The following is a 26,152-nucleotide window of genomic DNA, read 5'->3' on the forward strand; positions in this document are numbered from 1 at the left end:
GATAATGTAAGAGCTAAATGTGTAAAGAGAAAACACAGGCATATGTATTTGTGAGTTTGGATGAGACAATAGTTTCTTAAGTATGCCACTAAGTATAAAAAAAAAATTAAAAAAACTGGCATTTATTAAAATTAAACACTTACGTGCTTTGACATATCAGGAAAGTGAAATGACAACCCACAGAATGGGAGAAAATATTTTCAAATTATGTATTTGATAAGGTCTATTATTTATTTATTTATTTTTAATTTTTTAATGTTCATTTATTTTTTGAAGGAGAGACAGCATAAGCAGGGAAGGGACAGAGAGAGAGGGAGACACAGAATCTGAAACAGGCTCCAGGCTCTGAGCTGTCTGCCAGCACAGAGCCTGACGTGGGGCTTGAATCACAAGCTGTGAGATCATGACCTGAGCCAAAGTTGGACGCTTAACCAACTGAGCAATGCAGACTCCCTGATAAGATCTAATATTGATGATACACAAATAACTCATAATTAAAAAAGAAAAAAGAAAATTTCCCAATTAAAAAGGAGCACTTAACTATGCATATAGATATTTCTTTTTTTTAATGTTTATTTATTTATTTTGAGAAAGAGAGCAAGTGTGGGAGGGACAGAGAGAAAGGGAAGGAGAGAATCCCAAGCAGACTCTGCTCTGGCAGCGTAGAGCCCAACTTGGGTTTGATCTCATGAATCATGAGATCATGACCTGAGCTGAAATCAAGAGTTGGATACTTAACCAACAGAGCCACCCAAGCGCCCCTGATATTTCTTTAAAGAAGATAAACAAATGGCCAATAAACATATGGAAAGATGCTAGACATCATTAACTATTAAAGGAATGCAAAAATAAAACAACGAGATACAACAACTCACTAGGGTGGTTATAAACAAAAAGTCAGATAATAAATAAATTTTGCAGAGAATGGGAAGACATTAAAACACTCAGACATTGCTGGTGGGAAAATACAATGATGTAGTAAATTTAGAAAACAATTTGACAGTCCCTGAAAAGTTAAACATAGAATTATCATATGAGCCAACACTTTCATTCTCAGGTATATCATCAAGAGAATTAAAGACATATGCCAAAAATATATCTACACAACAAATTTTACACAGATATTTATATCAGCACTATTTATAGTAGCCAAAATTGCAAACCACCCAACTGTCCATCAAGTGATGACTGAAAAACCTAACAATGGTATATCCATTCAATGGAATGTTATTCAGCCATGAAAGAGAATGAAATACTGATACATACTTCAATATGGATAAACTCCGAAAACATTACACAAGTGAAAGAAAGCAGATACAAAAGGCCACATGTTTCATGATTCCATTTATATGAAATTCCCAAAATAGACAAATCTATAGAGACAGAAAGTGGATTAGAAATTTCCAAGGGGTGAGGGGTAATGGAGTGTGACTGCTAATAGATATGTCGTTCCTTCCTGGGGTGATAAGCTGTTGTAGAATTAGAAAATAAGATGGTTACATACATTTGTAAGTATATACAACTAATGAATTGCATGCTTTACAGGAGTGAATTTTATGATATATGAATTGTATGTCAATTTTAAAAACACAACACAATGGTTTGGCTAATAGTCAATAAGTCTTAAGCAAATTAAGAGGAATCAGAATCATTACTAGAAGTAAAAATACAGCCAAACAAAAATATCACAATCAGAAGTTCTGGGCATCGGGTCCTTTTCCACTGTTCTAGTCAGAAGTTGTATGCTTCATGTAACCATCACCTTCCTTAGCTCTTAGGTAACAAATACAACTTCACATAGTCATCTTCTTCTGGAGACATTTATTGAGTCTTATTTTAAGATCCCTAGTGGGAGTAGACTCTCTCTTGTCCTCAGACAACATATCAATGTCTTTGCCTTCAATTTTTTGGTGTAAATGTATTTTTTTATTTATTTTTAAAATTTGAATTCCAATGTAATTAACATATAGTGCTATATTAATTTCAGATGTACAATATAGTGATTCAACAATTCTATATATTGCTCAGTGCTCATCAAGATAAGTGTGCTCTTAATCCCCTTTCACTTATTTTACCCATTTTCCCTCCTACCTCCCTTCTGGTAACCATCTGTTTGTGTTCTCAATAGTTAAGAGTCTGTTTTTTGGCTTGTCTCTCTCTTTTTTTTTTTTTCCTTTGCTCCTTTGTTTGGTTTCTTAAATTCCACATATAAGTAAAATCATATGGTATTTGTCTTTCTCTGACTGGCTTATTTCACTTACATTATACTCTCTAGATCCATCTATGTCATTGCAAATAAGATTTCATTCCTTTTTATGGCTGAATAATATTTTATTATATATATATGATTATAGAGAGCATAAGCACTACTATTTTATATATACATATATAAAATTTCCATTAATCAGTTGATGGACACTTGGGCTGCTTCCTTACTTTGCCTATTGTAAATAATGCTGCATTGAGCATAAGGCTGCATATATCCTTTTGAATTCATGCTTTTGCATTCTTTGGATAAATATCCAGTAGTGACATTCAATTATTGGATCAAAGGGTAGTTGTATTTAAAAAAATTTTTTAGTGTTTATTTTTTGAGAGATAGAGACAGAATGTGAGCAGACTCCAGGCTCTGAGCTCTCAGCACAGAGCCCTGAGCTGGCAGCACAAAGCCCGATGCGGGGCTTGAACCCACAAACTGTGAGATCATGACCTGAGCTGAAGTCGGACACTTAACCAACTGAGCCACCTGGGTGCCCTGGGTAGTTCTATTTTTAATTCTTCGAGGAAACTCCACACTGTCTTCCACAGTGGCTGCACCAATTTGCCTTTCTACCTAAGCACGTGAAGTTTCCTTTTTTTTCCACATCCTTGTCAATACTTGTTTCTTGTGTTCTTGACTTTAGTCATTCTGAAAGGTGGAAAGTGATATCTCATTGTGGTTTTGATTTGCATTTCCCTGAAGATGAGTGATGTTGAGCCTCCTTTCATGTGTCTGTTGACCATCTTTATGTCTTCTTTGGAGAAATGTCTATTCATGCCTTCTGCCCATTTTTTAATTGATTATTCATATTTGGAGTGTTGAGTTATAGAAGTTCTTTATATATTTTGGGCACTAACCCTTTATCGAATATGTCATTTGCAAATATTTTCTCCCATTCAGTAGGGTACTTTTAAGTTTTATTAGTTGTTTCCTTTTCTGTGCAGAATCTTTTTATATTGATGTAGTTTATTTCTGCTTTTATTTCTCTTGCCTCAGGAGACATATCTAGAAAGATGTTGTTACGGCCAATGTCAGAGAAATTACTGTCTGTGCTCTCTTCTAGGATTTTTATGGTTTCAGGCCTCACATTTACATTCTTAATCCATTTCAAGTTTATTTTTGTGTATGGTGAAAGAAAGTGGTCCCATTTCACTCTTTTGCATGTAGTTGTCCAGTTTACCCAACACCATTTGTTGAAGAGACTATCTTATTTCCATTGCATATTCTTGCCTTCTTTCTCGAGGATTAATTGGCCATATAATCATGGGTTTATTTCTGGGTCTTTCTATTCTGTTCTATTGATCTATGTGTCTGTTTGTGCTTTGGCCTTCATTTTGAAATGTAATGAATTGATTCCAGGATTCACTTTGTAATTTAGCTACCCTATCTGTTGTCAGAACTTGTCAGTATACTTTCCAGGACATTTTCAATGAAGACTTTCTGTGGTATATTTTTCAGAAGATTAGTTTTCAAGACAAATGGGGACATGGTGAATATAGGTGCTAAAGAAAGGAACTTTATGTCTGTAGATGATAACTGGAATATTGATTTTAAAAAATACATAGCTAGATTTTTAAGAGTCAAGGCAGAATCACTGATGAGTGCTATTGTTAGACCATAAGTCTTCCCATTTTTATTTTATAGCGTTTAGTGTATGAAATTTGGAAACAACATATAATGACTGTTAACATTAAGGTCAAAACTCCTGACCAGAGGAAGATTTTCAAGTTTCTCTGAGAGCTTGGCCAATTTAAATTCATAGTATTGTTTGTACGGTGAACTTTTCCTGAAAATGTGTAAGATGGAGGCAATAAAGTTTTTGATCAAGTGCTGATGTTTTTCAAAATTCCTTTATGATGATTCCAGTGAAGTGAGAACCTGTATTACGGAAAATATAGTCCAACAGTTTCTTTGCCATGGTGACTGCAATGGCCTTTTAATATTCGAGGTTTTCAAAACATTCAGAGAGTTTTAAGATAATCATAAGCACATATTCATAACATTGTGATTGAGCAACTGGATAATTCTACCTCCAGAAACTCAGATGTCCTTCGGATCTGCCTCAGAACTCTGTCCCGTCTTTATGGCTCTGCTTAGACTATTATTGCAGCGGGTGAGACATGAGCTAGCCGCATCCCCAGCTACGGAGGTGAAATTCCGTAGTTATGTAATGTCCAGGTTATGCAATGATTATTCAGAACTGGAACAATCTTACCTCTGCCAATAACATCTAGTTGCCATACCTTTTTCAGGCAGAATCCTGTCTTGGCCAACCACATGGCCAGGAAAGTGGCCAGACTTCCTGATATTAGCCATTGTTTCTTTTCCAAGACTGGGGCCATGTTATTCATGTTTGAAATACCTTGTGTATGTAGATAACACTTTCTAATATTTTCATGATCTCAAGTAACCTCTATGCATGAGAGTTAAAATGCTGTTTGTTTTTTGTAACAACCTTCCAGTACATTTTCTATGGATTCTTCAGTGTTGCTTTTGCTGTATACAACATTTAATATAAATAATTCCATTGAGAGCATAAGCACTACTAAATATATTATATTGAGTCTCCAGCTTTATAGGCTAACAATGGTGTCTTAAAATTACTTAACTGAGTTTTGAAAAATGCTTAGTTGATTATCTGCAATACAGTTGGATTAGTATTAGAACTCCTCAATTCATTGATGTGGCTAGGACCATATCTGCAGGGACATTTACCATTATTTAAGCTATTTTGTGTGCATAAACAAGGAAGTTAAGCCGTATCTCCTGAATCTGGAGAAACATTTATATAGGATATGAGTTCCTAATGGTCACTGTGTTGTAGTGTTAAAATTCCTAATGCACATTCTAATTTTATGAACAAATAATACATACATATGTAAGTATATATACATATGTAATTTCAGTAGACAGATTTTTGTGGACATATATAATTAAGACTGAAGAATGGCTGGCTGATTTAGCTTCAGCAGTCCACAATAAGAGTTTTTGTTTTGTTTTGCTTTTACCCTCTGGTAGTTATGTAAGGAGGTTATATTATGCTGAAAATATCAGGGATTTGAAAATATCAAGGATTTTTATCACCTGTAATATTCAGTAGATCTCAAAAAACTTCAATTTTCTCATGATGTTGATTTTGGATATTGCTTGAGAACTTATTACTGTTTTGTGTCTAGAACGTGCCCTTCAGAAAAGAGATCAGGACCTACATAGTATACATGACAAAATTTTAATTTTTTTCTTTTTGACTGAAGACCTTGATCCAGCCAAAGTTTTCTTTTCAAGGTAGATTGAGTCTTTGGGGGATATTCTGCAAACAGATATAGACAAGAGATCACCTATAAATTGGGGGATGGCTGAAAGTCTTGGAAATGTTATGTTCTTCATATCATTAAGTACTGAAGGAAATACGAATGGATTTGTAGATTCCCTAAGGTAGTGCCATGTCAGTATATTTTTGGTCATTCCAATGAAAGAAGTTAGGTTATAAAGCAGAAAATATGGGACGCCAGGGTGACTGAGGTAAGCGTCCGACTTCAGCTCAGGACATGATCTCATGTTTTGTGGGTTCACGTTTTGCCTCGGGCCCTGTGCTGACAGCTCAGAGCCTGGAGCCTGCTTCGGATTCTGTGTCTCCCTCTCTCTTTGCCTCTCCCCTGCTCATTTATTTATTAAATAACATTTATTTATTCAAATGAATGAATAATAAATAAATAAATAATGTTTAAACAGGGAAAATAAACATAAAAGCACAGCCCTAGACACTGTAAAGTCCTAGGTGTGTGTAACCCCACTGGAAGCAGTGTACCTGGACCCCATGAAGGGTATTCTAAATTTCATTGTATTGTTCTTTCATTGGGATGATATTCTTGCTGTCCTCAACAACCAAATGTGGGTAATAATTAGAAAAAACTGAGAATTGGAGCTTATAATGAGAGAAGTAAGGTAAATTGCATGACAGCCTTATTTATATGATTAGGGATTCGGACAAATGAGAAACAAAGAGAATTGAAACCAAAAAGTCTGGGCCCTGGGTCCTTTCCTCAATGTGGGGACCACCATCTCTGTGATGAGTTGAAGGCACTGATTGAAGGAAGAAAAACTGCCTGGAATGTCCCTCTTTATCATGACATAAATCTAATCTGTGTTAATCTCACTACCTTACGTGCTGGGAGCATGCCCCTTGAGCGTTTGGCAGCCTGCACAAACATACCCACACAGACCCCATGCCACAGTGCTCTGCTTTCTTTAGTGCATCATGGGATGGCTGTAGGCCAGTGCTTTATGCTGAAGTCGGTCTCTCCCTTGCAAGATTGCTGCAACAATGTTATCACTGATTCTGAGGTCTGATGATGAGAATAGCTGACTCTTTCACTCTTTTTTGCTTTTTCATATTCTAGGAGCCACTACCCAAAGAGAGGATCTGCTGCTATCATAGTATGCTCTTTCAGAACGTAGCACATGAAAGCAAGGAGTGAATGTCTGTGGTGCTTGAATGTCTGTGAACTCTTTCTTAAAGCAAGTCCTGATAAGAGGGAGGATACCCAAGGGAGAAGGAATCAGGTGAGGAGGAGAGATCAATGGTATAACCTTTTTTCCTTCCCCCAGTACACCCAACCAGTGAGACTTGACTCACCCTTTCTCAGGAACTGATATAGAAAGAGGATCCCATTGATCGTTTTACTTGGCTTCTGAATCAGTCAAGTGAGATTTACTGCTGTAAAAGAAAAAAAAACAAAATACGACATTGAATGGATTTATGAAATAGAGGTTTCTGTCTTGTTTGCGTAAAGGTCCAACAGTGGCGAGGGAGGAGAAGAGGTTCTCTCTGCTCAGCACAGACATCTGGTGACTCAGACTTATTCTATGGGTCAGCGCTCAGCGAAAAGGCCTCAGGGAGGAGACAGGGTTGGAGACTTGCATGAAGGGCTTTACTTGGGAGGTAATTCCCAGGCCACACTCGCTGTGTGTCTCCAGCACAGTCATAGTGAGCTGCAAGGATGCTGGGAAAAGTGCAATGGCCTCAGGTAAATAGGGCATACGTTTTAATTCCAAAAAAACTCTTACTGTCAATGAGCAGTATTTTAAAATACTTTAAAAAACTGTCTTTGAGGGGCGCCTGGGTGGCGCAGTCGGTTAAGCGTCCGACTTCAGCCAGGTCACGATCTCGCGGTCTGTGAGTTCGAGCCCCGCGTCGGGCTCTGGGCTGATGGCTCGGAGCCTGGAGCCTGTTTCCGATTCTGTGTCTCCCTCTCTCTCTACCCCTCCCCCGTTCATGCTCTGTCTCTCTCTGTCCCAAAAATAAATAAAAAACGTTGAAAAAAAAAAAATTAAAAAAAAAAAAAAAAAAAAAACTGTCTTTGAAATCAGTAAAAAAAAAAAAGCCCAAGAACTATATCTTTTGGAGGTTACATATAATTTTTGTAATAGAGTTAAACATTTAATAATGTAAATATCATGTGGTAGATATATTGAGGAACCAGAACATAAAGTTATATTCTGAAAAGAATATTTGAACCAGATTTTAAAATAACCTTGATGTTAAGGATGCTGTATAATTAAGTCTGGTTGGAAGTTCTTCATGATAGGGGCTCATGGGTGGCTCTGTCAGTTGAGCGTCCGACTTTGGCTCAGGTCATAATCTCATGGTTCGTGAGTTCGAGCCCCACATCGGGCTCTGTGCTGACAGCTCTGAGCCTGGAGCCTGCTTCAGATTCTGTGTCTACCTCTCCCTCTTCCCCACCCCCGCTCTCTCTCTCTCTCTGTCTCTCAGAAATGAATAAACGCTAAAAAATTTTTTAGAAAGTTCTTCATGATATCAAGCAAAATAAAAAGTGCTAAAAATATTGTAGGAAGAAAGACAAGTCAACAGTGAAAATCGTCCCATGTTTAGGATTTTACCTGAAAATGATGCATACATCTGATTTAAGTGGCTTAGCAGTGCCACATGCATTCTCTCCAAAATTCTAATTAAAATTCTTCTGAAGACACAGGGAACAAGAGACAAACATTCCAAAGTACAGAAAGTAAAGACTGGCAGAACATCTACTGCCAGAATCTTGGAAGACTTGACAGTAATTGTAAGGTAAACGGATCCGGATGGAGAATAATCTTCTCAGACTTGAGCACATAGCACACTTTGAGTCGTCTTCATGAAACCAAACCACCTGAAGCAGGCAGGAGGATGATGAGTGCCTCCTTCCCCATGTGCTATCAAGTTTAAATACACAGGATGAGCCCCCACAGTTCCTCACCTGTGGGAATATTTTTTCAGTCCGGGCAAAGAATAAGGGGCCCATAAAATAACTAAGTGGAGAGTCAGGCTAACTGGTGATTGGTTCTGGGAGTGTAATCTCATGAGGAAAGGTGAGAACGTGCCTTCAGGAAAAACCCTGGGAGCAGTGCATGCTAGGAAATTATGGTTCTTTATTTACTGTATCTACCCAGAGGTCTGGGATGTTACGCAGCAGGAAATGAGGCTCAGTGCAGGTGAGAATGCCAGAAGTTCCATTGGAACAGGATTTTCTTATTCACTGCTTCAACTGGGTGCCTTGAACAGTGGCTGGTACAGAGTAGTTATTGAATATAATGATACAGAGAATTGACTGGAAATGTGGTCTTCAACTCCATTCCACTGTAAATCTTAGTGTAAATCTAAAGGATACAGACGAAAAAAATATAATCATTATCATTATTACTATTATTATTAGCATCATAATTTATTACAATTACATCTAATATTCAGAGAGCTCTGTACTTAACTTCCAGACATTCTGCTAACATGATTTTATTTGATGTTATTCATATGACAACCCTGGGAAACAGACAATAGTATTATCCTCATTTGAAACAAACCTGCCAGAGGTTACTGAAAGTAGCAAATCTAGGATTTGAACCCAGGCATTGGTTCCAGAATCCAAGCTCTTAACCGAACTCAAAACAAAAAAGTCATATGGTGGCAGAAACCACTCTTGGAATATTTTTCTCATTACGTATAGTGTGATGGAACCCCCAGGTATTGTTTTGGCATATGGCACCTAGAAATAAAGACAAACGTTACTGGCTCTGTTAAAAGGGGGTGCAGTCAGAGAAAGATGTTCACTCTGATGTAATGAAATGGAGGTGATATGTACAAGACTAGAGACATTGAGGGAAGAGACTGCAGAGAATATTCTCCTTTGCTCCTTCCTTCTTCCCAGTGGTGATTCTCGGCTGCAGGCTTGTCCATGGTTAAGAGTTCTCTTCGCATTCTGGGAGCCATCTAGAGGTAAAGGCCAAATGAATGTATCGTCTTTCTACCCCAAACTGTTGTTTTAGAAAGCCGTGATGTAGCTTCTTCAAGGAAATAAAAGTGGAATAAGAGTTCAGGATCTAGTATGCATAAAATTAGCTTTTAGGCTTAAAGTCTACGTCTAGACAAAAATGTTCGGCTACAGTTTCTTGGACACGGGGACCAAGCAAACAAATCAAAACGCTTCACAAAGAGTTGAAATGAGTGAAAAGTCATGAGCCTAGCCTACAAAAATTTGTGAAAATTCATTCTTCAAAATCAACTTAGGGGGCTCCCAAACCCGCAGGTCACAAAAACTCTGGATACTCTAGGAAGGGCATCCTGGATGGTTTATGGAAGTTAAGGGACAAAGAACAATCTCCCAAAGACAGAGGCTGGTACTACAGACAAAAAGGAGATTTTTTTTTCTCCCTTAGAAAGAAGAATCAGGGACTGAGAGCTGAACAAGCTTAAAAACTTATGGTACCACCTATAAAGGAAACCTTTCTTGGTCTTATCAAGGAAAGCTTGATAACTGCTATTGACCAGAAGCCTACTACTTATTACTTGGAAATTTTAATTATGATTATTCTTAACAGTTTTCTACCACTTATAAACAATCAGGCCATCTGAAGCCCTATCTTGGCTCAGTGGGAGGAAGTGAACATCCCCAGAGACCTTGCACTTGGAGGGAGCTTTGGAATTGTTTCTTTGGAAGTGACAATCAGTGTGTTTTGAGCGCAAGCATCAGTGCTTATGGATATGTCATATCAGAGGCCGATGGGTCTTTTCCAGTTTCTGTTTATCCTTCTTCACTAATAGGAACTTAGAATATAAATTGGGCACATGAGTACCTTGTGTAAAGCTGGCATTTTCCAAGTTATCTTGAAGCTAAGTGTTGCAGTGTGACAATGTTCTGGTCATGGTCAGGGTCTTGTAGAGGTGGTTTGTATAGCTTCTGACGAGTCTTAACAAAGGCAATGATGCAGTGAGGGGTCTCAGTGTTACCTTTTTCTGTTGGATTGAATACCAATGTGATAGCTGGAGTTGCACAGCCATCTGGGACTATGACGTAGAAATGCAGTATGGAGAATCCTTGGTTCCTAATGATGTTTAAGCCATACTGTTTGTCTTCGAATGCTTATGTTGCATGACAGAGACAAACTTTGTGTTTTTTATGCCTGTTAAAAACCACTGTTATTTGTTTATTTTTAAAATTTCTATCCAAGCTATATCCCTATTAATTCATGTTGAATGGCAATTAAATAAGACTCATACCCTGATAAACCTGGTAAAAATGTAAAGTAAATAATTAGAAACATATAAGAAGAGAAATATGTGAATAATTTTGGGTGCAAAGAACTAAATTGGTTTACTATTTTTGAAATACTGTGGATGAAATGCTTTTCTGGGCACACAGCTAGAGATGCTGGTTGAGGTATAAAAATACATTTTCTTAAATACACGACTGAGATGATACAGAAGAAAGGAAATTCTTCAGAAGTGATAAATTCATTGGGGCAAGAAAGTCTTGGAGCTACTGCTTGCCTGTGACATATTTTGCTAATTTCTGTTGACACAGAATCTGGGTATCAGTGGACTAAAGAATTAAGGAACAGGAGGGCAAATGGGAAATCTATTCAATAATACTGGAACCACTGAAAGTCAACATTCACAGTGAGCGGACTAGATGAAAAGAAAAAAAAAACTCTACAAAGGACAATCACGGGTCTATAATTATTTTAACCTTGGCTATGAATAGAGAGGGAAACTTTTTTCACTTGAAAACTTGTAAACAATAGCCTATCTTACTTTTATTTAGGGAGTTCATTTCACCTATGTGGCCAGAAAAATACAAAGCTGAAATATTTACTCTAATTGTCCCCATGTTGTAAGTGCTTTTAGAAAATTAGCAAAAGAAAACTAAAATCTTCTTTGAAGGATGCATTTTAGACTTTTTAAAAAACATTTATTCATTTTTTGAGAGACAGAGAGAGACACATAGTGTACGAGCAGGGGAGGGGCAGAGAAAGAGGGAGACACAGCATCCAGAATATGTCAACACAGAGCCCAATGCAGGGCTCGAAGTCAGGAACCACGAGATCGTGACCTGAGCCGAAGTTGGATGCTCAACTGGCTGAGCTCCCAGGTGCCTCGAGGGATACGTTTTTAAAAACACACCTTAGGGCACCTGGGTAACTCAGTCAGTTAAGCATCCAACTCTTGATTTCAGCTCAGGTCATGATCTCGTGGTCCAGAGATTGAGCCCTGCACTGGGCTCTGTGCTGGGAATGGAGCTTGCTTAAGATTCTCTCTCCCCTTCTCCATCCGTCCCTCCCTTACTTGTGCATGCCCATGTACCCACTCTCTCTCTCTGTCTCTCTAAAAAAACAAAAATCAAAAATGTTCTAAATAAACTGTTAAGAAACATGAACTTGCAATGAAAAACCTTTAAATATATAAGGGAAAAAAATGATGGTCAACAAAATCAACAGTGTACAATTGCAGATAGGACATTTATATATAATGAATATAATGGTCATTCCTTTTTTTTTAATGAACTATAAAAAATAAAATCAAAATTATGAAGAAAAATAAAAATCTATTAATGTGACCAAGCTTGTTTGATTAAATAAAAATACACTTTCAAGAAATTAAAAATGTTAGAAATGCTTTTAAAATTCAATCAGTGTGTTGGTAAGCCAAAAATAAGGCACAGTTGGGGAGAGAGTAAACTGGATGACACATCTGAAAAATAGAAAACCCAAGATAAGAGACATAGAGGAGCTGGGAAGTGTGAAGGAGAGGAAAATTGGAATAGAGAAGAGAGCAAGAAAAATTTTGGAACAAAATGCAAAATAAGATACCTAGGAATAAACCTAACTAAAGAGGTAAAAGATCTATATTCTAAAACTATAGAACAGCTTATGAAAGAAGTAGGAGAGGACACAAAGAAATGGAAAGCATTCCGTGCTCGTAGGTTGGAAGAACAAACATCGTTAAAATATCTATACTACCCAAAGCACATTTAGTGCAGTCCCTATCAAAACACCTGCAGCATCTTTCGCAGAGCCAGAACAAATAATCCTAAAACTTGTATGGAAACAAAGAAAACTCTGAATAGCTGAAGCAATCCTGAAAAATGAAAATAAAACTGGAGTCATCATGATTCTGGATTTCAAGCTATGTTATAAAGCTGTAGTCATTAAGACAGTATGGTACTGACACAAATACAGACACATAGATCAATGGGACAGAATAGAAAACCCGGAAATGGACACACCACTATATGGTCAACTCATCTTTGACAAAGCAGGAAAGTATATCCATGTAAAAAAGACAGTCTCTTCAACAAATAGTGTTGGGAAAACTGGGCGGTAACATGCAGAAGAATCAACCTAGACTATTTTCTTACACCATACACAAAAGCAAATTGAAAATGGATAGAAGACTTACATGTGATACAGGAAACTGTCAAATTCCCAGAGAAGAATACAGGCAGCAACCTTTTTGACCTAAGCTGGAGGAGCTTCCTACTAGATATGTCACCAAAGGGAAGGGAAACAAAAGCAAAAATGAACTACTGGACCTCATCAAGATAAAAAGCTTCTGCTCAGTGAAGGAAACAATCAACGAAACTAAAAGGCAGCCTGTAGAATGGGAGAAGATATTTGCAAATGACGTATCTGATAAAGGGTTAGTAACCCAGATCTATAAAGAACGTATCAAACTCAAAACCTAAGAAACTATTAACCCAGTTAAGAAATGGGCAGAGCAGATGTATAGGCACTTTTCCAAAGCAGACATCCAGATGGCTAACAGATTCATGAAAAGATGCTCAAATCACTGATCATCAGGGAAATACAAATCAAAACCACAATGACTTGTCAAAATGGCTAAAATTAGCAACACAGGAAATAACAGGTGTTAGTAAGGATGCAGAGAAAGGGCAACATTCTTGAACTGTTGGCAGGAATGCAAACTAATGCAGTCACGCTGGAGAACAGCATGGAGGTTCCCCAGAAAGCTAAAAATAGAACTACCCCACGACCCAGCAATTGCACTACTAGGTATTTACCCAAAGGATACAAAAATGCTGATTCGAAGGGGTACATGCACCCAATGTTTATAGCAGCACTATCAACAATAGCCAAACTAAAGACAGTACCCAAATGTCTATCGACTGATGAATGAATAAAGAAGAAGTTATATAAGGGTGCCAGGGTGGTTCAGTCAGTTGAGCATCTGACTTCACTTCAAGTCATGATCTCATGGTTTGTGAGTTCGAGCCCTTCATCGGGCTCTGCACTGACAGTGCGGAACCTGCTTGGGATTCTCTCCCCTCTATGTGCCCCTCCCCCACTCTCTCTATCTCAAAATAAATAAATAAACTTAAAAACAGGTGTGATATACAATGAAATATTACTCAGCCATCAAAAAGAATGAAATCTTGCCATTTGCAATGATGTGGATGGAGCTAGAGAGTATTATGCTAAACATAATAAGTCAGTCAGAAAAAGACATATGATTTCACTCATATATGGAATTTAAGAAACAAAACAGATAAACATATGAGAAATGAGTGGGGGGGGGAAGAAGAGAGGGAAACAAATCACGAGAGACTCTTAATGATGGAGAACAAACTGAGAGTCGCTGAAGGGAGGTGGGTGGGAGATGGGCTAAATGGGTGATGGGCATCAAGGAGGGCACTTTTTGAGATGAGCACTGAGTGTTGTATGTAAGTGATGAATCACTGAATTCTGTTCCTGAAGTCAATATTGTACTGTATGTTATGTAACTAAAATTTAAATTTAAAAAAGAAAAACAGAAACAAAATATTTCTCCATGTAAATGATACACAAAAGCCAAAAGAAGAGTATAGAAAGAACAGAAGCGATGCAGTTTTCAAAGTATAAAGCAAGTGATTCTGGCGGTGCCCGGCTGGCTCAGTTGGTGGACTGTGTGACTCTTGATCCGGAGGTTGTGAGTTCAAATCCCACTCTGGGTGTAGAGATTACAGAAAAGTCAAATTTAAAAAAACAAAACAAAAACCCACAAGTGATCTGTTCCAGTATTGATGGAAGCAGGCACAGGTCCTTCATTTCAGAAGTTCAGTGATTCCCAAACAGGAATAACACTGAAATCAGAAGATACTTCAATTAAAGGGATTTATAAGTCTCCAGAAAGAAGGGCTATACCACCTACAAAGGAAGGGCAATGAGCGTGATGATTTCTTGTTTCTTTATAATAATGATGCAGCCAAGAGCCAGTGGAATAAGAACTTTGAATTTGAAGGCAAATTGCCCTCTCCATAGAATCCTATACCAGGGATGCTGTCTTTTAGGAATAAAGACTTTTACTAAAGAGTTTATTATTAAAATATCCTCTCTAAAGGAACTTTTAAAGATTGTGCAAAAAAAGCGAGAAATGTTATAAAAGAAAGAAGTTGTGGAAGGAAATTGGTTCACTAATGAAATGTTATACTTTGCACAAACCTAAGAAAAACGTGACTTTCACGTTCCTATGAATCAATTTGTTAAAATCAGTGGAGGTACATTAGTGAAGTTTAAAAAATTAAAATTTTAGAGTTTTAATTGCATTTTTTCATGTGTAAAAGTTATAGGAAGTTCTAATACACCGTGTGTTGTTTAACCCTGCCAAAAAAGAAGTAAAGATTTATCAAGTACAGGGCCACCTGGGAGGCTCAGTCAGTTAAACATCTGACTTGGGCTCAGGTCATGATCTCAAGGTTCGTGGGTTCGAGCCCCATGTCGGGCTCTTGTGCTGACAGCACAGAGCCTAGATCCTGCTTCGGATTCTAGGTCTCCCTTTCTCTTTCTGCTTCTCCCCAGCTTATGCTCTCTCTGTCTCTCTCTCTCTCTCTCTCTCTCGCTCTCTTTGTCTCTTTCTCTCTCAATAATAAATGAACTTAAAAAAATTATTAAAAAAAGGAATGAGAAAGTCAAAGTATAAAAAGGTGGTCTATGTGCATTACATCATTTAGCATAGAAATAAGATGAAATGAATATTGTAAGCACTGCTACAGAAACAAGGCAAGTGTAAATTTCTTTCTCCATACAAGTTATACATGATGTAAAACCACATGGACTAATAACATACAAGCAAAACATTTAGGGGAGAAGTAACAGGTGGTATGAATACCACACAGAGTAGAGAAAGACTTGATATTTACCTAATTCATCAGGGTTTAAGACTGCTTTACATTGGATTCTAAAGTGTAAATAACTTCAGAAATATGAAATGTAATGATTAATAGAAGACCAAAAACTCTGTAAGCACGCTGTAGAAAACAGGAGAAGGTGAACACTAGGAGTTATAGTTGATATCATAGAAAAATTACAAAAAAATAGAAGGAAAATAATGAAAAGAAAACAATGCAGTAAATGAAGTCAAAGATACCTAATGTATCACTTACAAGTGCTGGCTACTACAAAAATAAGGAATTCTTTATTATTGTTGCTCTTCAATTCAGCCATCCCATGATGATTTGCCAAATTAAGGGTTTATTTTTTCTTTAAAAATTTTTTAATGTTTATTTATTTGAGAGAGAAAGAGAATGAGCGGGAGAGGGGCAGAGAGAGAGGGAGACACAGAATCTGAAACAGACTCCAGGCTCCAAGCTGTCAGCACAGAGCCAAATGCAGGGCTTGAACCCATGAATCATGTGATCGTGACCTGAGCCGAAGTCCGATGCTTAACTGACTGAGCCACCCAGGCACCTTTGCAAAATTCAGGATGTTTTTAAAGAAAATCAAGCAAAATTTCTAAGTACATTTAAAACAGGAACTATGAAAATACTCATCTTTCATATATCAATCATAGAATCTAAATGAGTAAGATTTTTGATATATTTATAAGTACATATAAAATTAAAAAGCCTAAATACATATCTATACTTATATTGAAGCCATTCTTCCCTACATATACAAACATTTGTTCCAAAGGTTAAAGAATAACTTTAAGTGTTTTCCAGAAAGAAACATCAACTGATTCCAACAAAAACATTAAACAGGCCACCAGATATTATTATAACATTAAGTCTAGGAGTCAGTTACAAAAGTTAGAGAAAAAGATCTCAACAAAATTATGAAATATATACAGATACTAAAATGAGAATTGTTTAGGATCTCTAGAGAAACAGTTACCGATGTTTTGCCGAGAAATAGAATCATTCAATACATGGAACACTGACTCACCTGGGATTTGATGACGTGTTGATCAAACTAGCAAGATTTTTGTCCTTTACGAAATAATTCTCCTATCAATGTGGACAAGTAAGACAGGATGGCCAAGACAAGTTTTGAAAAATCTTCTAAATGTAAAAACTTGACCACCCAGTTATTAAGTTATATTCATAGATGTAGGAGAAAGGAGTTGGTGCCAAATAAGTTTCAAGTAGAGAAAGTGTGAAACAGATTTTCAACATGTACAGTTCTGATCTGTCATAAAGGAGCATCCTGAATCAATATGCCAGATTGCATTATTGCTTTTATGAACTTGGGACGATAGACTAAATAATTCGTTAGTCCAATTCCTCTCACATCGTTTACGCAAATACATACTGGATAGACTAAACATTTAAATACAAAGAGAGAAACTGTAAACATACTTGAGGGTTATGTCAGTGTGGTCGGGAAGGATTTTGAAGCAGGAACTCAGAGAAAGCATTAAAAATATGTAGATAAAACTCCACTAAGTGAAAACTCCTAAATTGGGAGAGATTTGTCACATACAAATTCAAATACGTGTTAAAAATTAAGACAAAAATAAAAAATCTGTTATAAAAAGAAACTGATGTAGTCCTTCAAGAGTTCTTACATACAGAAATAAGCCAACAATAAAAAAAATAGGATGTAAATGATTGTTAGTTATATGCTGAAATCCAATTCAAAAGTAATCAAAAATATGAATTAAAAATTTTAATGGGGGGGGGGGGGCGCCTGAGTAGCTCAGTTGGTTGAGTGTCCAACTCTTGATTTCAGCTAAGGTCATGATCTCATGGTTTGTGCCCTGGAGCCCTGAGTCGGGCTCTGTGCTGACAGCGTGGAGCCTGCTTGGGATTCTCTCTCTCCTTGTCATTCTGCCCCTCCTTCTCTTGTGCATGTGCTCTCTCTCTTTCTCAAAACTAAATAAATAAAATTTATAAAAATTAAATGTATTTTTAGCAGAAATGAAAAATATAATTATCTGTATTGATGGGGGAATACATAAAATTCCCTCAACTATATATCTATGTATATATACATATATACAACATACGTACATATATATTATTGAGGGAATTACAATGGTATAAGTTTGGGCAATTTCTTAATAAAAGCCAAAATACTTGGGTAACACCTGTTGTTTAACATATGATTAGCTCTCTTACTGACTGTAACTAGCCATAGTTTTATTGCCCATAACATGAGAATAACAGTAATAATTTCTGATTATTTGTGTTGTATTTATTGACATAGAAAGAAATTAACTTGTTATAAAGTAAGAAGAAATTACCTAATTGTATATATTCAGGTACCCAGTTATGTACCTTAATAAAGAAAGAAAGTGGGAGGCATACAAACAAAAGTTATCCCCTAGTGATTGGATTACATGACTTTTTTTTTACTTTAATGAACTCCTATTAATTGTGTAATTAAGTATAAAATATAAATCAAGCCATAAATTGAGTAGGAGTATAAAAGCAGAAATTGTATTTCCTTGCCTTTGAGTGTAATCAAATGGTAGTGCCTTTTACCAACTAACTTTATTAACACTTTCTTTATGGTGTTATAAATTGTACTTCCCAAGAGATTACTCCAAGTCTTTTTTTTTTTTTTTAATGGATCTAGCCTCTGTGAGAAGTCAGGTACGATGACGTCCCAACTTATTTCTTTGCACCTGTTTCATTGGAGCTTCAATGTTTCCCGTTGTTTATTGGCCTTAACTGTAACACAAACCCCACTCTGTCATCTTCCAGGTTGGTGTGGCTTTCTCTATTCATTCATTCCCCATTTGCTACCTTCTTACCATGTTTTCACATTCCCCTAAACCCTTGAGTATTCTCTATATTTACACCAATAGATTTTGTGCTAGCCTTCTTTTTCAACTAGTCCATCAATGAACCAAACAACAAGCTCACATTAAAGGATTTAGACGTTTTACACCAGCTGAGTTATCAAATGATAAAGACGTTCAGATAAAAATATTTTTGGTGATCAAGACTTTAGTTTTTGTACCTGTGCCATTTAAAATACCCCATCTCAAAACAGTGTGGAGGTTCCTCAAAAAATTAAAAATAGACCTACCCTATGACCCAGCAATAGCACTGCTAGGAATTTACCCAAGGGATACAGAAGTGCTGATGCATAGAGGCACTTGTACCCCAATGTTGATAGCAGCACTCTCAACAATAGCCAAATTATGGAAAGAGCCTAAATGTCCATCAACTGATGAATGGATAAAGAAATTGTGGTTATATACACAATGGAGTACTACGTGGCAATGGGAAAGACTGAAATATGGCCCTTTGTAGCAACGTGGATGGAACTGGAGAGTGTGATGCTAAGTGAAATAAGCCATACAGAGAAAGACAGATACCATATGTTTTCACTCTTACGTGGATCCTGAGAAACTTAACAGAAACCCATGGGGGAGGGGAAGGAAAAAAAAAAAAAAAAGAGGTTAGAGTGGGAGAGAACCAAAGCATAAGAGACTCTTAAAAACTGAGAACAAACTGAGGGTTGATGGGGAGGGTGGGTGATGGGCATTGAGGAGGGCACCTTTTGGGATGAACACTGGGTGTTGTATGGAAACCAATTGGACAATAAATTTCATATATTGAAGAAAAAAAATAAAAAAAATCAAACTTTCAAAAAAAAAAAAATAATAAAATACCCTGTCTCCTCAGTATAAAAATAGCATGTTGCATGTTCAAAGTAGTTGTAATGTGTGTCTAACAATGCAGTTTGCAATTCTCTCTATGTTATGTGCAAAAGAAAAAGAAAAACAGGGTTCTAAATGGAGAGTTGGGTTCAGTGGCTTCAACAGCTGTTACTTGCCATTTATTAAATTTATTTAAGTAATAAAGCACAAGACTATGCAACTGTGGTGAAACTTCTCAATTGGTTTCAATACAACATAGAGTTGATTAAGGTTTTTATTATATCTATCTCTTACCATTTGACTTTCAACTATTTAAAATATATTTGTCAGTTGTCTACTAAAACTCAGAATACCAATGCTTAAATTTTTATGAAGTTCCTTGTGGTTGGATGGTGACATATTTCATCAACTATTTTTATAATATTTTATAATATCATATTCTATAATGGTCTGCTATATGGGGTTGTTTTTATAAAAATATGTGAATAACATTTAAAATACAAAATGTTGTTGCTTGAAAATTGGAATGGCAAGATCAGATCTAGGATCTTTTTCAACTGGAGAAGAAAAATGTGATGAGATCAGAGGATAGTGACAAAAGGAACCCCATTTTTTAACTACGTTGGGCACATTCTTTTTTGTTTCCCAATAGTAAAATAAAAGTTGTAGCACGAAATATTCCAGAATTCTTGCTGAGATTTTTCTTCTGTAATGAACTCTGGATTCATATGGCATCAAAGGGTGAGAAAAAAAGTTGGATTAAGCCCATTTCCAGCTTGCTGTTCTTATTTCTTTATAGATGCCTGCCTACTTTCCTGGGTCTGAGTCTCCAAGGATGATGTTAGGTTTTCTTCTAAAAGAAAATATTATCAGCAATCCCGCACTTCTGAGCAACGCTAGCATAACACGTAGACCCCTGACACTATTTCTTCAGTGTATTAGGCAATGATCTTAAGAAACCACGAAGTCCTTAGTTATCTGACTGTGAGTTGCAGGTGGTAAACATTTGATTAGAACCAACCATCACATTTAAACTCCTAGACCATTGCTTATTAGAGTTTTATTTTGTTTTTCTTTTCCAGTTAATTTTATTGGAAATATTCCGGGGGGGGGGGAGGGGTTGCAAGTAATTTCATGAAAAAAATCTGTTTGGGGAATAATTTAATATTGAACACAAAATTGTATCTGTCCATTGGATTTCATGTTGGGTTGATTTAATTCAGAAACAATATATGAATTATCCAGTAGTTTTACTTAAAAATTTTTCCTAGTTTTTACTTCCTTTAAAATTCTTATACACTTAAATTTTATCTTACTAATGGACAGTTAAAATGTAATTGATACATAAAAATATAAGTTTGCTTTTCATCTTAAACTAGAGCTTTTCTAAATTAAATAAATGCTAAAAAGGTCTTCAAACTGAGGCCATAGTAGATACTCTCATAGAAATGACAGCAATAATGGGGCGCCTGGGTGGCTCAGTCGGTTGAGCGGCCGACTTCCGCTCAGGGCATGATCTTACAGCTCGGGAGTTCTAGCCCCACGTCGGGCTCTGTGCTGACAGCTCAGAGCCTGGAGCCTGCTTTGGATTCTGTGTCTCCCTCTCTCTCTGCCCCTAACCCACTCACATTCTGTCTCTGTCTCTCTCAAAAATAAATAAACATTTAAAAAAATTAAAAAAAAAAGAAATGACAGCAATAATAATTAGATGTCAACCATATGTTATTTGTGCCTATTACCAGATATCAATAATCTGCACACAGTACAAACAGCTACTCAAACTCTAGTGTATAGTTCTATACACTAGAACTAGCTAGAATCTCTAGCTAGTTAGTTCTCAAACTAAGAAAAGAGAAAAATCTGTTTCAGGTTCAATATCGTGTATCATATTTTAATTCAGAAAATGTATCATCGGCTTCTTTTTGCAGTAACCTGTATCCTAACAGGTAAACCATAGAGAAGAGATTCTAGTTTAAAAAAAAATGTGTGTATTATATAATCTCATTACCTGAAAAAACAGATCATTCTTTCTTCCTGCCAATATTGTCCAAATTTTCCATCATTAGTGTGCATGTAAAATAACACACATATCATTTTTTTTTACTTTGTAGTTTCTTTTTTTTTTTTATGCTCAGCAAATTATGCCTAGTCGGCTTAGCTTGTTTAGACAGATTTTCATAGCTTTTAATTTAAATATTGCACATCATTACTCTGATTTTATGACTTTGGAGTGATACATCAAGGAGACAATCCCACCCTTTCAAAGGCAAACACTGTCACTACACTGGAATAATAAAAATGACCAGAACACCAATAGTGATGAAGGTATCTAACTGTGATAAAGTCCGCAAGGTGTTTCATGAGCTAAAATGAACTGTATCTGTTGTGAGCTTGTTTATTGTGAGCTTATTATGTTCCAGGAAATAGGCTAGGAACTTGCACTTTCATGAACGTTTTCATCCTCATAACAATGGCATGAGGAAGATACTATTATTATCATTCTTCAATCTTTTCTACTCTGGATGCTGGAGGATCACTCCACTGAGTAACCCTTGATAAGGTCAGGAGACCAGCAGGTCGATAAATCAGATAAGTATTTCCTGCCCTTGTGCACCTGGGCGGACTCACACTGCATTCTCTGTCCTGCTCCATTCTTCTCTCCCCTCTCTTCTCTTCCCTCTTGCCTATTTTATTGTTTCTCATTCTTTGCCCCCTACTCTTTATCTTCACTGCAGTACAGTGAGTCTGAGCTGGTATGCCCTTCAGAAACACAAAATAACAAAATTAATACCAAAATCAATTTGACTTCTCCAGTGTGTCATTCATCTGCCTTTTATTTTCTCCAAAGTAGCTTTTCTAACCATTTAATGTCAGGGAATATCAAGTTTTGTTTTGCACTGTGCAAGAGTCTTACACACTTCTATCTTCTCTCAGCATTTTGCCTTTGTTTTTTATGACGAGCAAATTTAAATTGTAGGCCAGATTGTGCCATTACCTGTGCCTTGTTTGTTCATTTGAATACTGTTTCAACTTACACTTATGAGCACCTAAGATTTTCTAACACAGTCCTGGGCTCTGGGCTCTGGAGATGCGACAGTATAAAGACCAAAACATTGGGAGGAAGGAGCATCCGACAAAGCAGAGTAACTCAGACTTGGGGACTCAGGGGACTTGCAGAAAATGGCTCTGAGGAAATTGTTTTTGAGCTGAGATCTGGTGAAAGGACTGAGGAGGTTTCTGGGCAGTGGGGAAACATATCTTGGCATTTTCTATATACCTGTGGTCTCTCTTCTAAGTATATGTATCAAACCTTTCTGCTCTCCTAGGTTGAGAGTTCTTGAAAGCTAGCATGAATATATGTGAAGCACACCATCAACTGTGTTCATTCTCCCCTCTCAAACTACAGCTCCAAAATTCTAATTACTCAACTGGTAGGTTAGACACAAACGTGTGCATGCGCACGCACACAAAAGAATGAAGTAATGGAGATGCTTCTAAGGAAGGAGGAAAGGGTTCACTGAATTGTCAGGTGCTGATGCAAAACAAGCTATGGCTTCCTAACTTGTGTTCTGAATTTTATCGTTTTAAATTAAGGAGAGTGGCTCTGAGTTTCAGGGAAAGATGCCAGATTATTTTATTGAGAGTATGAATTCCCCCCAGCTGAGAGAAATAGATATGATAGGTTTCTTAATAGCTATCCATTGTGAAGTTACAAGATCTATTTGTCATTTAGTTCTCATGCTCAATCTTGGTATCTTTGCTGATTTCATTAATTGTAGATTTCAATAGATTTCAGCATTTTCTCCTTCACATTCTCTCTCTCATAGTCTACACTTTTATATTAGAAACATCAAAGTTACTGTCAGTTCCTTTCATGACAAAATCATTTTGGGGAAATAGGTTCATGAGCATGACAGGACCAAAGAGGAGTTATACATTCCATCTCTTAATCTACATTTCATACTTTGGAAATGCAAAACGGAGATAGCAAAAAGACATGGTCTTCCCCAACTCCACATATCACAACCTCTCAGTAAACAAAGCTCGTCAATGTCGGCAGCTGAGTGGAGGGGCTGACAGCATTTATACAAGTGCTTTTAGGAATGAGTGGGCAAACTCATTTAAAAACTGGGACTAGAGCCAATGCACATACCTCTTGGTTTTTTGGTTGTTTTTTTTTTTTGCTCTTAAAATGTTTGACAAGTGAAATACTGTAATGTCATGAAAGAGAGGATTCTTGTCATATTTCCAAGTTGGCTGAGTTGAGGAAGCATTGCTGGCAGGTTTTTATTCTTTCAGGATCCCACTCTAAACGGAAGACCCAACTTCCAACATTTTCTCTGTGCTTTCCTCTTTTGCTGTCTTTGGCTTTTGTTTTTATGATGGCCAAAACAGCCCTGTCAGACTTAATAATTTTGGAAAAAGTATTTCATGGTGTGAAAAATATAGTCTTTGACAATGGGAAGATTTGGATTTAAACATTTTCTTGGCCACTTAGGAGCTAAGTGACTTACAAACAATTTTCAAAATGTTCTTAAGATCTCGATGCCTCGTGTTTAAGAGTAATAATGTCAACTTTTAAATGTTCAAAGGTGGAGAAAAAGCTACATGCTGTGGTATCTGGTATTTGTTTTAAATGGTATATTTTGGCTGCTGTTATTATTATTATTATTATTATTATCAATTATTATTATTATTCTGCCATCCTCAGGAAGCCACATCAAATATAAGGTATGGGTGTTACCTCCTGTGTTTGAATAGTGATCAGTCTATGACTTCAAGCATCTTTCTGTCAGAATGAATTTCAGATTATGTGAAGGTTCATACATTAAAAGGAATGAAGGAAAAAAAATAAAAAATAAATAAAAGGAATGAAGGGGTGCCTGGGTGGCTCAGTTGGTTGGGTTTCCAACTTTGGCTCAGGTCATGATCTCACAGTTGGTGGGTTCCAGCCCCGCGTCGGGCTCTGTGCTGACTACTTAGAGCCTGGATCCTGCTTCGGATTCTGTGTCTCCGTCTCTCTCTGCCCCTCCCCCACTTGCTCTCTCTCTCTCTCTCTCTCTCTCTCTCAAAAATAAATAAAAATGTTTAATAAAATTTAAAAAAAGGAATGAAGCACAATAGAGGAGATAAACCACAGAACAAATAACAGATCAAAATCACCACCACCACCATATAGTTAAGTAATGTGGCAAATAATCACAGCTAGACTGTTATTGAGCAGGCTTGGCCCTTATCAGAAGAAAATGTATTACATTGATCCTGTGGTCCCTGGAACAAGAAAGGAAATACAACTTGTATTATTTTAACTAGCATCTTCTCAATATAAAGTCTACCATTATGGAGGAAAATATTCTAAAATGGTGTTTAAATGAACACTGAATTCATTTTAGAACCAGTTTGAGTAATAGAAAAATAGAAATTAAACTCTTGGCTCAATTGGAAAAATAAAACTTCTTCATCTCATGCCCTTAACTCGTGAGGTTGTGGTACGTGATATAAACTATTTATTATGGGGTTGAGATCTCCTACGGTTATGGGAGAAGTTGAGGAAATGAACTCTCAATGGGAGTAGTGGTGGATCAGAGAAACGTCACCAACCAGAGATCACAGAGTGAACTGGGGACAAAGTCTCTGCAGGGCTATGGACTCTGCTTTTGCTGAGTGGATAGCCCTGATGGAAATTCAGCAAGGCAGGCAACTTCCAGGCAGCATAAAGGAAGAAAACAACAAAGTGGGACGTGCAAGACAACTCTATAAGGAAAATCAGGAAACCATGAAGACAGATTGGAACCCCTGTCTCCCACCGACCACATAGGTACCCATAGAAGAACTTTCTGCCCTTCATGCCATGGTTGCACACACACCTGGCCCAGAACTCTGAAAACATAGGGAGGAGATACGATGGGAAGTGGAGGGGTGAGGACATGGTTGTCCCACGTCACTGAAGTGAAGCAGCCAGTCTATGACAATGTGCGGGAGTTTGGCTTGCAGAGTAGAAGTTGTCCTGTTTCTCTCCTGCCTTCCACATCTGCTAATTTCTCCTGTGGTAACCCTAACCCAGAACCGTATCAGGAGGAGAATATGGGAAGCATAGCCTCCATCTTGCCAAAATTGACACAGTAACAAAACAAAACAAAACAAAACAAAAAAAATTCACAGTAACAAAACAAAACAAAACAAAACAAAACAAAAACACATCAATGCCTTAAAGATAAAGCAAGTAAATTCTGTTGATTTAATGATAACAAATTGGACAAATCAATTAAGAAAAGATACATTAATCATAAAAGGTGTGCTTCAGTAAATTTGGGACACATTTTAGGTTCCCGTAAGAAAACAAATGCTAGGTACAGATATTAATTCACTAATTAATAATGAATTAATTAATTCATTGGTGTTTCTCCTGCATTGTACTGAAGTCAGAAATTTCTTAAGACTTTCAGGTGGCTCAGTTCTATCAAATACAATCTCTTCCACTCAGGCTCAGAGTGAGACTCAGAGGTACATGAAATTAGAAGCACATGGGGCTGGAATCTCTGAGCTCCTCTTGTGTGCATTATATTAGGTGAGCATCAGTTTCCTACTGTATACAACAGAGCAAATGTTTCACTTGAATCTCGAAATGCTAAAATCTTGAATTTCAGTGTAATTCACCACAGCTGAGCAGATGTAGTCATGGCTCCTCGGTCCCACTGTTACTGTTTCCTCCTTCTTCCCTCTGCTGGGAGCTGTCT

This window comes from Panthera leo, chromosome D2 (assembly GCF_018350215.1).
Source record: "Panthera leo isolate Ple1 chromosome D2, P.leo_Ple1_pat1.1, whole genome shotgun sequence".
Taxonomy (NCBI): Eukaryota; Metazoa; Chordata; class Mammalia; order Carnivora; family Felidae; genus Panthera; species Panthera leo.